Source organism: Rhinolophus sinicus, chromosome 12, assembly GCF_057876585.1.
Source record: "Rhinolophus sinicus isolate RSI-liver-muscle chromosome 12, RSI-T2T, whole genome shotgun sequence".
NCBI lineage: Eukaryota > Metazoa > Chordata > Mammalia > Chiroptera > Rhinolophidae > Rhinolophus > Rhinolophus sinicus.
In genome coordinates this window covers 35094866-35108055 of record NC_142512.1, presented here as the reverse complement: position 1 = coordinate 35108055, position 13190 = coordinate 35094866, and the positions used below count along the sequence as shown (strand labels likewise).

The 13190-nt window shown below is 37.8% G+C and overlaps 1 protein-coding gene across 10 annotated transcripts in view; it reads right to left on the bottom strand.

The window, feature by feature from the left end:
- The window catches only part of SPAG9 (sperm associated antigen 9), a 110450-nt gene that overhangs the window by 96623 nt on the left and 637 nt on the right, over positions 1-13190 (bottom strand). The window lies entirely within an intron of this gene.

Below are 13190 nucleotides of genomic sequence, written 5' to 3'. Positions count from 1 at the left end.
GCTCCAACCTGAAAGAGAGAGACCCAAACTATATTTAAAAAAAAAAAAAAAAAAAAAAAAAGACTCTGAGGAAATACACAAAGCAGCGAACAAATGAAAACTATAATTTATATACTCAAGAGACCGAAGGAAAGTCATCGCATCCATGAAACCAGAACAGTATGCTATTTTTAAAAAGAGGAGGGATGGGGGAAGAGTAAGAACAAGAAATAACTGTTGGAAAATTATAAAAATATGAAAACTGAAGAATCTAGCACTTAATCCCGTCTTTCTTATAAAAACTATACCTTGAGGTAACCAAACAGTTCATGAGGGGAAAGTTTTCCTTTATAAGAAAATTTAGCCAATAAATGCTGAAAGATTAATGGAGTTAGAATGGACCATTTCCCAATCCTTAATGAAATAATAGGGACTATCCAGTCACCATTCAGACTTTCCTGGTTGTTTCATAAACGCTTTTGAAGACAGGATCCAAACAAAGTCCATGTGTTGCATTTGGATGATATATCTCTTAGGTCTCATTTAAATGAGATTTCCCAGTCCTTTTCACTCAATGATCTTATTATCAGCCATTGATGATCATAATACTTAAAACCATTATAAAGTATAATTTAGATCTTGTCAGACATAGGTTGTTGCCATTTATGAGGACATGAAACTGAACAGGCAATTCACAGAAAAGGAAAGTAGAATCATCAAGAAAATATGCTCAATCATACCAGTGATCTGAGAAAAGGAAATTAAAACAAGAGGGGGTTTCACACACATCAGGTTGGCAATAAAAAACAAAGTCTGATAGTGTCAAGTGTTGGCAAAGATACAGGGAAATAACTCTTATACACTACTGGTATATACATATGCCTTTTAAAGGATTAATTGTATACTACTCAAACTTAACTTGAGTTATAAAATTAGACTTCCGTCTTGTCAAAAGTAAGTATTTCCAGATGTTAAACAACAAAACAAAAAACCAAAAAATCACCTGTACCTAAAAATATATCTGAACAGCACTGGCTTATCTGACTAGTTATAGAAAAGGCATTTGCCAAAATTCAATATACCTTCATAATAAAAACACTCTACAACTGGGAATAGAAGGGAACTCCCTCAACCTGGTGAAGAGCATCCACGAAAACCCCACAAGTAACATCATACTTAATAGTTAAAGACTGAATACTTTCCCCCTAAAATCAGGTACAAGACAAAAATTTCACTCTTGCTAGTTCTATTCAGTATTCTACTAGAGGTTCTAGTCAAGGCAATTAGGCAAGAAAAATAAAAGACATCCAGATTGGAAAGAAAGAAGTAAAACTACCTTCATTTGCTGACCTCATGATATTGTCTATTAAAAAATCTTAAGGAACACACACACACACACACACACACACAACCTATTAGAAATAATGAGTTCAGCAAAGTTGCAGGCTACAAGATCAATATACAAAATCAAGTCTATTTCTAAACAACTTGTAATGAACAATCAAAAATGAAATTAAGGGGAAGGCGGGTGGCTCAGTTGGTTAGAGCACGAACTTTAGGCAATGGAGCTGCTGGTTCGATTCCCACATGGGCCAGAGAGCTGTGCCCTCCACAACTAGAATGAAGTCAATGAGCTGCCGCTCAGCTCCCGGGTGGCCAGAAGGCTCAGTTGATGGAGCGCGGGCTCTCAACCACAAGGTTGCTGGTTCAACTCCTCGACTCCCACAAGGAATGGTGGGCTGTGCCCCCTGCAACTAACAACGGCGACTGGACCTGGAGCTGAGCTGCACCCTCCACAACTAGGACTGAAAAGGACAACAACTTGACTTGGAAAAGTCCCAGAAGCACACACTGTTCCCCAATAAAGTCCTGTTCCTCTTCCCCAATAAAAAAATCTTAAAAAAAAAAAAAAAAAAAAGAAGTTAAGAAAACAATTCAATTTACAATAGCATCAAAAACAACAAAAGTTAGAAATAAAACTTGTACTGACAACCACAAAACATTGTTGAAAGAAATTAAAGATCTAAATAAATGGAAAGACATCCCATGTTCATGGATAGAAACTTAATATCATTAAAATGGCAATACTCCCTAAACTGACCTACAAATTCAACAAAATCCTTGTGAAAATCCCAGCTAGCTTCTTTGCAAAAACTGACAAGCCAATCCTAACATTCATGTAGAAATTTGAGGAACTCAGAATAACCAAAACAATCTTGAAATGAAGAACAAATCTGGAGGACATACTTCTCGATTTCAAAACTTATTACAAAACTACAGTAATCACAATAGGGTGGTACTGGCATAGGAGAGACATATAGATAAATGGAATGGAATTGAGAATCCAGAAATAAATCCTCACATTTATTTTCAACAAGGATGCCAAGACAATTCAATGGGGAAAGAATAGTCTCATCAACAAATGCTGGGACAACTAGATTACCCATATGCAAAGGTTTTAATTTGGACTCCATACATAAAAAATAATAACTCAGAATGGATCAAACACAAATATAAGAGCTAAAAGTATAACTCTTAGAAGAAAACAGCTGTTTTTGTGACCTCAAACCAGGCAATAGTTTCTTATACATTCTCCAAGAGCACAGTCAATCAAAGAAAAAGATAAACAGGACTTCATCAAAATTAAAAACCTTTATGCTTCAAAGGACATCATCAAGAAGAGGTTGTAAAAAGACGACCTACAGAATGAGAGAAAATATTAGGAAATCATATATCTGATAAGAGATTTATATATACTACATAAAATGGAATATTATTCAGCCTTAAAAAGGAATGAAATTATGGTACATGCTATAAAATGGATCAGCCCTGAAAACATGCTAAGTGAGCTAAGTCAGACACAAAAGGGCATATATTATATGATCCCACTTATATGAGGTACCTAGAATAGTCCAATTCATAGGGACAGAAAATAGAAAGGTGGTTTCCAGGGGCTAGGAGAAGGGGAAAATTGGACTTATTGTTTTATGGGTATGGAGTTTCAGTTTGTGATGATAAAAAGATTCTGGGGGGTCAGCTGGTTAGCTCAGTTGGTTAAAGCACAGGGCTCTTAACAAGGTTGCCGATTCGATCCCCATATGGGCCACTGTGAGCTGCGCCCTCCACAACTACATTGAAACAACTACTTGACTTGGAGCTGATGGGTCCTGGAAAAACACAGTTAAATAAATAAAAACTGAAGAGAAAAAAAAAGGTTCTGGGGATGGAGGGTGGTGATGGGTGCACAACAATGTAAATATACTTAACACCATTGAACTCTACACTTAAAAATTGTTAAAATGGTAAGTTTTATGTTATGTATATTTTACCACAATAAAAAATATTTAAGGAAAAAGTATGGTGGCAACTATAGAAAGTCAAATTGTCACAGAAAAAACAAGTTGGTCTATTTTTTTTTTTAATGCAGTCTGTTGGGGGAATGACAATTTTCAAAGTCAACAATATTTAATACTATCAGTTGACTAATATTACTAACAATCATAACCATACTTTTCATACTTTCATAACCATACTTTTAAGAAAAAACTGAAGCACCAAAACATTTTTATCACCTGTTTTAATGAAAAATATTTCTAAAATTTCATATATATATCTCCCTCTTCAAAATGGAATATATTAGAAAAAATGTAGCCTTTTGTTGGTAAGAATCATCATTGTGAATTACTGTGAATCACGATTATAAACCATACTGCATTATAGTGTGTGACCCTTTCAAGATAAAAATCTTAATTTGACAACACCATCCTGTACTTTCTGACCTGTGATTACCTAGTCAATCTCAATTTTTGCCATTCCCCTATGTGGCAGAAGTGCCAGTATATTTCATTTAAAAATATATGGAAAACTAATATAGTATTTACTACTTAAATATATCAAAAAAATAAATATCATGTTTCTGTAGTTTTCTGAATAGGTCATATACTTTCAAACCTCGCATACTTTGGCTCTGTGACACATAACCCACCCTGTCTCTGTGAAGCCATCTCTCAGTTGAATTAGGCTTTTGGCACCTTGTACATACTGTGTTTCCATGAAAAAAAAGACCTAGCTGGACAATCAGCTCCAATGCATCTTTTGGAGCAAAAGTTAATATAAGACCGGTATTATATTATGTTATGTTATATTATATTATATTATATTATATTATATTATATTATATTATATTATATTATATTATAAAGACATGGTCTTATTTTACTATAAGATCGGGTCTTATATTAAATTTTGCTCCAAAAGACGCATTAGAACTGATTGTCTGGCTAGGTCTTATTTTCGGGGAAACGGGGTAGAGTACTTGTTTAAAATGCTCACCTAAAGCTGCCCTAGTCATTTACATTAGATTATGAGCTCCTTAAGGGTAGAACCCTGGACTATTCATTCTTGAACCCCCACTCTGGGCGCAGTGTTTAATTAACATCTGTCTTGTAAGTGATATGAGATGGGTAAATAGGTAGGTAGACATCAGACATACAGGTAACATTTAGTACATATTAACCAAATGCCTGGAACTTTGAAAAGCTCATTTTTCTTGTATAATCCTCACAAATTCCTGTGAGGTTATTATTATCATCCCTATTTACAGGTTAAGAAATTGAGGCCTGGTATTAAGAAACCTGCCCATAATTATACAGCTAGGAGGTAATAGAGCCAGGATTTGAACTAAGGCAATCTGACCCTATTGCCCTTGCCAATGGCCACTGGAGGATACTGGTTTTTGTAATTTTCAGTATCCTGCTTCTGAGACACCTGCCATTTGTTGTGTATAAGTACTTTTCTCTAATAGATACCCTTTTAATTTTGTTGTTTATAACCTGCTGAGAGCTAAGAAACTATTTTATTTAAAATAAGGGTAAAGAAGTACTTTGCCTTTAAATGTTTTTTCAGTAGGCCAAGATCGGGAACTTTACTGCACAGTTTGAGATATTCATTTTAGCTATTTAGAAATCTTTGTTCACTTCCTGGCCCTCAGGTAGGTTAGAGATGATTAAAACTGAGTAAATTAATTCCTATCTCAGCATAAAAGTATTCTTTAAAGAGTTAAAATTAAACAGAGCCACAAATGAGTGCGTAATTTCTGTCAAATATTTCCCAAATCACATCAAACAAGTTCAAGTAGACTATTTTCATAGTAGACAAACAACACTCTTTTTAAAAAGTTACCCTTCTGGTTTTACAAAAGCCTGTTTGATTCCACACTTCTGTGCAACCTGTTTAACTTTTTAAAAGGTATTTGTTTTTGAATAGGTAGCAGTAACAAAAAAAAAATGAGGTTAGGATAACAGGTAACAAAGAAAATTCAAATTGAGGATTTGATAATTAAAATTAGATAATTAAAATAATTATTTATACCATAATAGCCTAGGCAGAGGCTTTTAACCAATATATCTTTCAATGTCCAAAAAATAAATGTTTACTGTTCTTCAGAATGAGTGTTTCTTCAAATGCTGTTGTAAGTAACCATTCTATTTGTTACTGTAGGGTATTACTGCTGTATCCAATTAGAAATGTCTATCAGAAGATTCTAAGCAAATAGTTAAAATTAAGTTTTTGCCGGCTGAGTGGCTCAGGTGGTTGGAGCTCTGTGTTCCTAACGCTGAGGTCGCTGGTTCGATTCCCACATGGGCCAGTTAGCTGCACTGTCTACAGCTAAGATTGTGAACAACAGCTCTCCCTGGAGCTGGGCTGCCGTGGGCTGCCGTGGGCTGCTCTGGGCTGCCGTGGGCTGCTCTGGGCTGCCGTGGGCTGCCATGGGCTGCTGTGTGCTGCCGGGAGCGGCCAGCGGCCACTGGCCAACCTGAGCAGTGAGCCCACTGACTGCCTCAGCTGGGGCGAGCCCAAAGCTCATAATACCAGCGCGGGCCAGGAAGCTGTGTCCTACACAAATAGACTGAGAAACAACGGCTTGAACCAGAGTGGTGGGGAGGCAGAAGAAGGGGAAAAGAAAACTTAACTTGGAGTATTAGATATTAGAAAATCTTCTCAAATGTAATATTGTGTTTGAAGTAGAACACACTCATTTTTTGAGATAAGTACTTTACGTACTGATGGATGAAGTGTCATTACATCTCCAACTTACTTTGGAATAGTTTAGCAATTTAAAAATATGTATATTTAAGGTCTGACAATTAAGTTCGCAAACTTATTGCAATAATGTTGCTAACCTTTTTTTGATATCAGAGGGATTATTCATTATGAATTTGTACCAACTGGACAAACAGTTAACCAAGTTTACTATTTGGAAGTGCTGAAAAGGCTGCATGAAAAAGTTAGACGACCTTAAGTGAAATAAGTCAGACAGAGAAAGACAAATACCACATGATCTCACTTATATGTGGAATCTAAAGAAAAGAATAAGTGAATGAACTAATCAGAAACAGTTTTGGAGACATAGAGGAAAAACTGAGGGTTGCTAGAGAGGCGGGGGGGTGGGGATAAGGGGGAAGGTGAGAGGTTTAGAAAACAGTCGGTAACCACAAGCTGGCCATGGGGTTTTGAAAATTAATTTGGGGAACGTAATCAATAATGTAAAGATTTTGTAGGGTATCCGATGGACATGTGTCCCATTTGGGAGACCACCTCAGGGATGTAGATGCCTGATCTCTGCACGGTACACCTGAAGCTGAACAACAATAAATGCCAACTATAACTTTATATATATACATATATATGTATATATATATGTATATATATATGTATGTATATGGTTACAGGAAGCGGAGTACAGCATTAGGAATAGAGACAGTGGAAATGTAAAAAAAAAAAAAAAAAAAAAGTTAGACGACCTGAACTTTTCGCCAACAGTTCATGGTTCTTGCATCACAACAATGCACCAGCTCACACGGCACTGTCTGTGAGGGAGTTTTTAGCCAGGAAACAAATAACTCTATTGGAACACCTCCCTACTCACTTGACTGACCCCCAATGACTTCTTTCTTTACCTGAAAATAAAGGAAATATTGAAAGGAAATCATTTTGATGATATTCAGGACATCAAGGGTAATACAACGACAGCTCTGATGGCCATTCTAGAAAAAGAGTTCCAAAATTGCTTTGAAAGGTGGACTGGGCGCTGGCATCGGTACATAGCTTCCCAAGGGGAATACTTCGAAGGTGACGGTAGTGATATTCAACAAAGAGGTATGTAGCACTTTTTCTAGGATGAGTTCGCAAACTTAACTGTCCGACCTCATGTTGTGTGTAGCTTGTATGTATATTTATATACACACATACATATATATACCTACACATACACGTATACAGGTAGATAAATAAAACTACTACTGAATCTAGGTAATGGATGTACAGATGATCAGTGTACTTTTAATTTTTCTGTATGTTTGAAAATTTTCCTAATAAAATGCTGGGGGGGAAATTTTCAAAATATCAGCTTTCTAAATAGAGACTTTACATATATTATTGAACTAGGTTTATGTTGTTATTTTTAAACTCAACTATTAATTTATTTACATAACAGCCATATTCATTATGAGTGTTGAGCACAGCAAAAAAGGTGTTTTTAAAATAACTCAGGCATTAGTCAACCGAACAAAAGAACACATATTTGGCTAGATTCTAATACTACTTTTCCTGGGAACCAGTGGTTTCACATGATTTAAGTATGTAGTGTGTAGTTAAAGGAAAACTAAGAAGTCCAAGAAATGGGTGGACGGGTGGCTCAGCTGGTTAGAGTGCGAGCTCTGGGCAATGGGGCTGCCGGTTTGACTCCCACATGGGCCAGCAAGCTGCGCCCTCTGCAACTAATATGAAGTCAATGAACTGCCGCTCAGCTCCCGGGTGGCCAGATGGCTCAGTTGGTTGGAGTGTGGGCTCTCAACCACAAGGTTGCAGGTTCAACTCCTCGACTCTCACAAGGGATGGTGGGCTGCGCCCCCTGCAACTAACAACGGCGATTGGACCTGGAGCTGAGCTGCGCCCTCCACAACTAAGACTGAAAGGACAACAACTTGACTTGGAAAAGTCCCAGAAGTACACACTGTTCCCCAATAAAGTCCTGTTCCCCTTCCCCAATAAAATTAAAAAAAAGAAGTCCAAGAAACAGAAACCAAACTTAGGCAAGAAGCGGATCAGTGACCTGTGGCACATGCCACAGCAATCCAGTGTGTTTTCCTTATTCTACTACTCTGTCCTCTGATTAAAGGTACCTGATCCAATTTAGGTACTTGTCCTTATTATACCCATTTTGCTATTCTGTTTTGTGAGATTAAGTAAAAATGTGAACGTCACTAAAGCAAGGACATATAATTGTGTCTCACTTAGATACCTATATTCAGAAATCTGTGAAGGTAAAGAAAGGGTAAGAGCTGTCTTAAGAGCTAACAATGGTTAACCGGTTACCATTTCGAAAAGCAACAACCCCACAGCCACCACCACCACAACCACATACACACACACACTCCCCTAAAGAACAAACAGATGTTCATTTCAGGGAGTATCTGGAAGTGGGAACTGACTAGGGGCAAGGACATAGCTACTCTGGTTAGGGTCAGCAACCAGCGTATTCAGATGGTTCAGCAAGAAAAAAACAATGGTATTTTTTTAAAATATAAAAATGTGTTTTTTAAAAAGTGTTTTTAAATGTATCAGTTTTATGCACAAAATAATTTAGGTAATACAGAGATCAATGAAGCACTAAAATATATTTTGATTATTCTAAAACAGGTTTGAATGAATAAATTAAGACATAATACTCCAAAAAGCTGCTGACTCTTTCTTGCTCTAACTGAACCAACAGAGAAATGAAGTCTGCACCTGAGTCAATTCTTGGACCAAAAATGTTTAGTTCTCTGAAGACACCACAAGATACTGGTTTCAAAAACCACTAAACAGGTACCCCACACAGAGGGACTTCACTTTGAAAAGGAGTTTCAAAGCTTTAACAAGTAACATGGATGCTCAAACGTGTAAGATGTCAAATGGTGACACCCCATGGACCAGCAACCTACTCTCCTGTACTGACAGATCACCTGTGCATATAACTACACTGCCCTTCTTCCCCTGCTGCTCCACTTTGGTGAAATAAAACCTCCATAACAGCAAAGTTCAACTCCTTAGGACACCAGAGCTGATAGAATTAAGGCTAAAAATCTGAAGAAACTTCACAATTGCTAATGTAAGTACCTGTGCTAAAAGGCAAGAATAAACAATGAAGCAAAAGTAGAATTTTGCCTTTTTAACTTCCGAAGTCCTCAATAATCAACATCAACAAATTAAAACTGTAAGTACGCAAAATTACTCTTCACTCCTGATACATGATTAAAAAGTCACAAAACAGAAAAGATTCAAACTTCCATTTTCATTTATTTATTTATTTAAATTTTTATTGGGGAATATTAGGGAACAGTGTGTTTTTCCAGGACCCATCAGATCCAAGTCAAGTCGTTGGTTCCCATCTAGTCATGGAGGACACAGCTCACTGGCCCATGTGGGAATAGATCCGGTGACCCTGGTGTTATTCGTACTGCACTCTAACCACTAAGCCAACAGGCCGCCCCTCCCTTTTCATTTATTAAAGAGATGACCTTAACTATCATTGTAAATTATTTTGCAAACAAATCAAAGTAACTTCAACAGTTTTAATTAAAATATTTTTATGAATGAATGAGAACTACCAAAAATTAATGTTAAGACCCGGTCTTATATTGTATTATATTATGTAAGACCGGGTCTTACATTAATTTTTGCTCCAAAAGACGCATTAGAGCTGATTGGCCGGCTAGGTCTTATTTTCGGGGAAACATGGTATAACATCAATAAAAAGAACACTGAATATCAATGCCTGATCTCCTGCCCACGAATTTTATACTCCGATTTTCATACACTTCCAAAAGAAAACCACTTGATTAAAGTCTTGATGTAAATCATCAATTTTGTTACAGCTTGAAGTGCTGATTCATTGGGGAAAAGATAATTACAAAATTCTCATAGTGTCTCTCACCTCTGCATTTAATCACCCCAATTTTTTTAGGCAAAAAGCCACAGAAAAGTAGTCACAAAATCACAATCATACCGGTAACATCTTCCCAGCAAAGATACTCTCTTTTCAGCCCATTCTCTCTATCTATGCTTCCATCAAGCAAGGAGGGAAGGAAGGGAGGATGAAGAGGGTGAATCTTTATTTTACTTACAATCTCCCTTTACCCAATCATGCAAAATAAACTCTCACTTTGAAAATAATGGTGATAATCACAGGATGTGGAGTACAGCATTGGTAGTAGAGTCAATGGAATTGTAACAGCTATATACAATGTCGGAGGAGTAGTAGATTGGGGGAGGGAGGTGGTCACTTTGTGAGGGGTGTAAAGGTCTAACTAGTACATTGTTTTGTACACTTGAAACTAATTAAAAATAAAAAAGAATAAAAAAGAAAGAAAAGAATGATGATAAGAAACAAGGTCCACAATCACCTGGAACTAAATTCCCTAAAAAAAGGTTCTTTAACTCATTTGGCTACTTATCAGAGAAATTTTTTTAATTATTCAAAGGAAAGCACATCTATTTTAAAAGAATGAAAACCCGCACAAAAATATGAAAAACACTAACATATTCTTCCCACAGAGAACCTCCTTCTCCAGATCATTTTCTATCTAGATTTTTGTCTTTAAAAATCACTGCACTGATTTACCAATACATTGTCCATAGACTCGCAGAGCTTACTCTGGATAGAGTAGACAGGCATGGTCTGATGAAGAAGTTAAACTTAAGCTAAGCCTACGCGAGGAGTTAGCCATGGTGAACCTCTGAGGGAAAAGCATTCTAGGCCAAGGAACAGCACAGGTGAAAGCATCAGACAGGACATGGTTACGGAATGAAAAGACATGACTGGAGCAGGGAGCCCAAAGGGGAAAGTGGTGAGCAATATGATGATAGGGTTCCTGAATTTTTGAAACAGGTCACAAAAATCAGCCTTCCTGTAGGTTGTTTTTGAAGACTTACAAAAAGAGATTAATTCCACACAAAAAATCCAAATAAAAGCAAAGAAAAAGAGAGAAGTTATTCAAATTCAGTAATATTGTTATAATAAAGATTAAACATCTGGTTCCTTGCTGAGAATTCCTGCAAGCAAGAGATAGCACTTCACACCTCTTAAAACATTCTCACCATTTACATATCCTCCTAAATTTCCACAAAGGTGTTTAGAATTTACTTTACAGTTTCTAGTGATGGACAATTTCCATGCTTTTAAATACTTTTGCTGTAAATACCCTGAGGCACTTTTGCTATAATAGCAGACTCTTAGTCTCCATATTAAAGGCCACAAACAAAGCACTCACAGAAAATTAAACACAGAATTCCCTTCCACGTATTGACTTAAAAGAGACTGAATTTCTGGGTAGAGGGTAATACTTGATTTATGATCTCACATGAAGACTGATAACAAGGTGGTTTTATGTTTGTGGTCTGAGAGTTGGCACATCTAGCATTACATCAGTGTTTTCTATTCTCAGGTCATGGCCCTTTGCCCCAAGGTTTCATTATAGAGAATTTACAGATGTGTTTGAAAAAGTATAAATTACAAGAAAAGTCACTGGATAACCTATTTTTAAAGTCATTTGCTTAAGAAATTAATATGCAATCCAGAGCCTAGCAGTTAGTTTTATTTTCTGATTCTGCAACCTGTGGCAGATGGTTTTCTTGGCACATGTGACCCTGGCATTTTGCCCTGGTTTTTGCATGGACTGACAGTTTAAGGCTGGAGGGAGTATTTCTTTTATCCGAAGTTATAGGTCATGCTGGGCGTGCTCCTCACCTGTGTATATGTGATTAATTCCCCAGTCCAATCCAAGTACATCCACACATTAGCAAGGGCCTGTCTGAGCATGAAGATATGGCATGCCACCTCAGAAGTAGTACATGACCTCTGTTCTATAAACAGTGCTAATAAACTAGTGGAAATTGTGACCCCCCCCCCATCCTTAGATTTTTTCAACCGCTCCTTCCCTATATGCTTGGAAATGGTCTTGAAATAAAGTCAATTTTGTTTGGCAACATTCCTTTGAGACAAATGGATCACAGAATCAGAACTAAAAATCAGAACTACAGTCAAGCTTAAAAAAGAAAATAAACGACTTGACCTGTCACAAAGGTATATGTGATGAAACAAAAAGTTTACATAGTGGTACTACTTAGTGTTAGGAAACAAGCTGCTAAACAAATCTCACATCCTAAAAACTCTGCAAGTATTTTTTGAAACATACCATGTCATTCCTTCAATGAGTTCGCTTCCTTGAATCATCCTGTAATTTAGTCAGGTATACTAGATGCTCAGGAAACACAGATGAATAGGACACTTCCCCTGCATTAGATAGTTCCATAGGAATAATGCCAACACAGCCTGAAAGCGAAAATCCTTGAAAGTCTCAAAAAGTCGAAGACCTATCTCTGGAACACCAGAGCTCCAAAAGGTTCACAGACCTCGGTGCGGGTACTGAGGTCACTGCTGAGGTGCTAGCCCGCCAAGCGCATCTGGAAATTACAGTCGGAATAGGGCTGCCAACAAGTTACCTACACCTCCTCGACCCCGCCCCCGCCCCCGCAAGTCCTCCTGATAAACAAACAGGATATTTAAAGGGAACTGTCCAAGGTTACCCACCACCTGATATGGAGGAATGCTTTGGTGTGGGATACCAATAAAATAAAATTGTATACTCTACACTTACAGAGTCTTGCTATACAACATCTCAGTGTTGACAAAGTGTCAACCAAGGCACATAAAACGTAACATAAAACCTCTTTCTCAACAGGGTTAAAACGTCAAGAAAAAAAAATGATCGAAAGAGGGAGAGCTCTAACTTTCCATAGCAGTAACCCCCGGGAAAGGTTTTGGAGTCAGCGGAAGTTACAAATCCAAGACAGAAGTGTTTAAATGCACCCCCGTCCCCAGGGTAAAAGTTTGAACCGCCATCTGAGTATCTTATGGTGGTCGGAAACTTCCCTAAACTACAAAAGGCAACCATACACTCTAAAATCTCTGCACCCGGCCAACCCCAGGTGCCCTAATGCCAGGCTGTGGTTTCCTCCCCGGGCCTTGCCTCCCCCAGCTCCCTCTCTTCTCCTGGACACCCACTAGCCTGCCTCGGCTTTCCACGCCGGACGGGGGTTTCGGGAACCTTGCGGCCGCCGCGGTGGGTCCGCGAGCCTCCGCTTCAGGCAGGCCCGCCCCCATCAGGCCG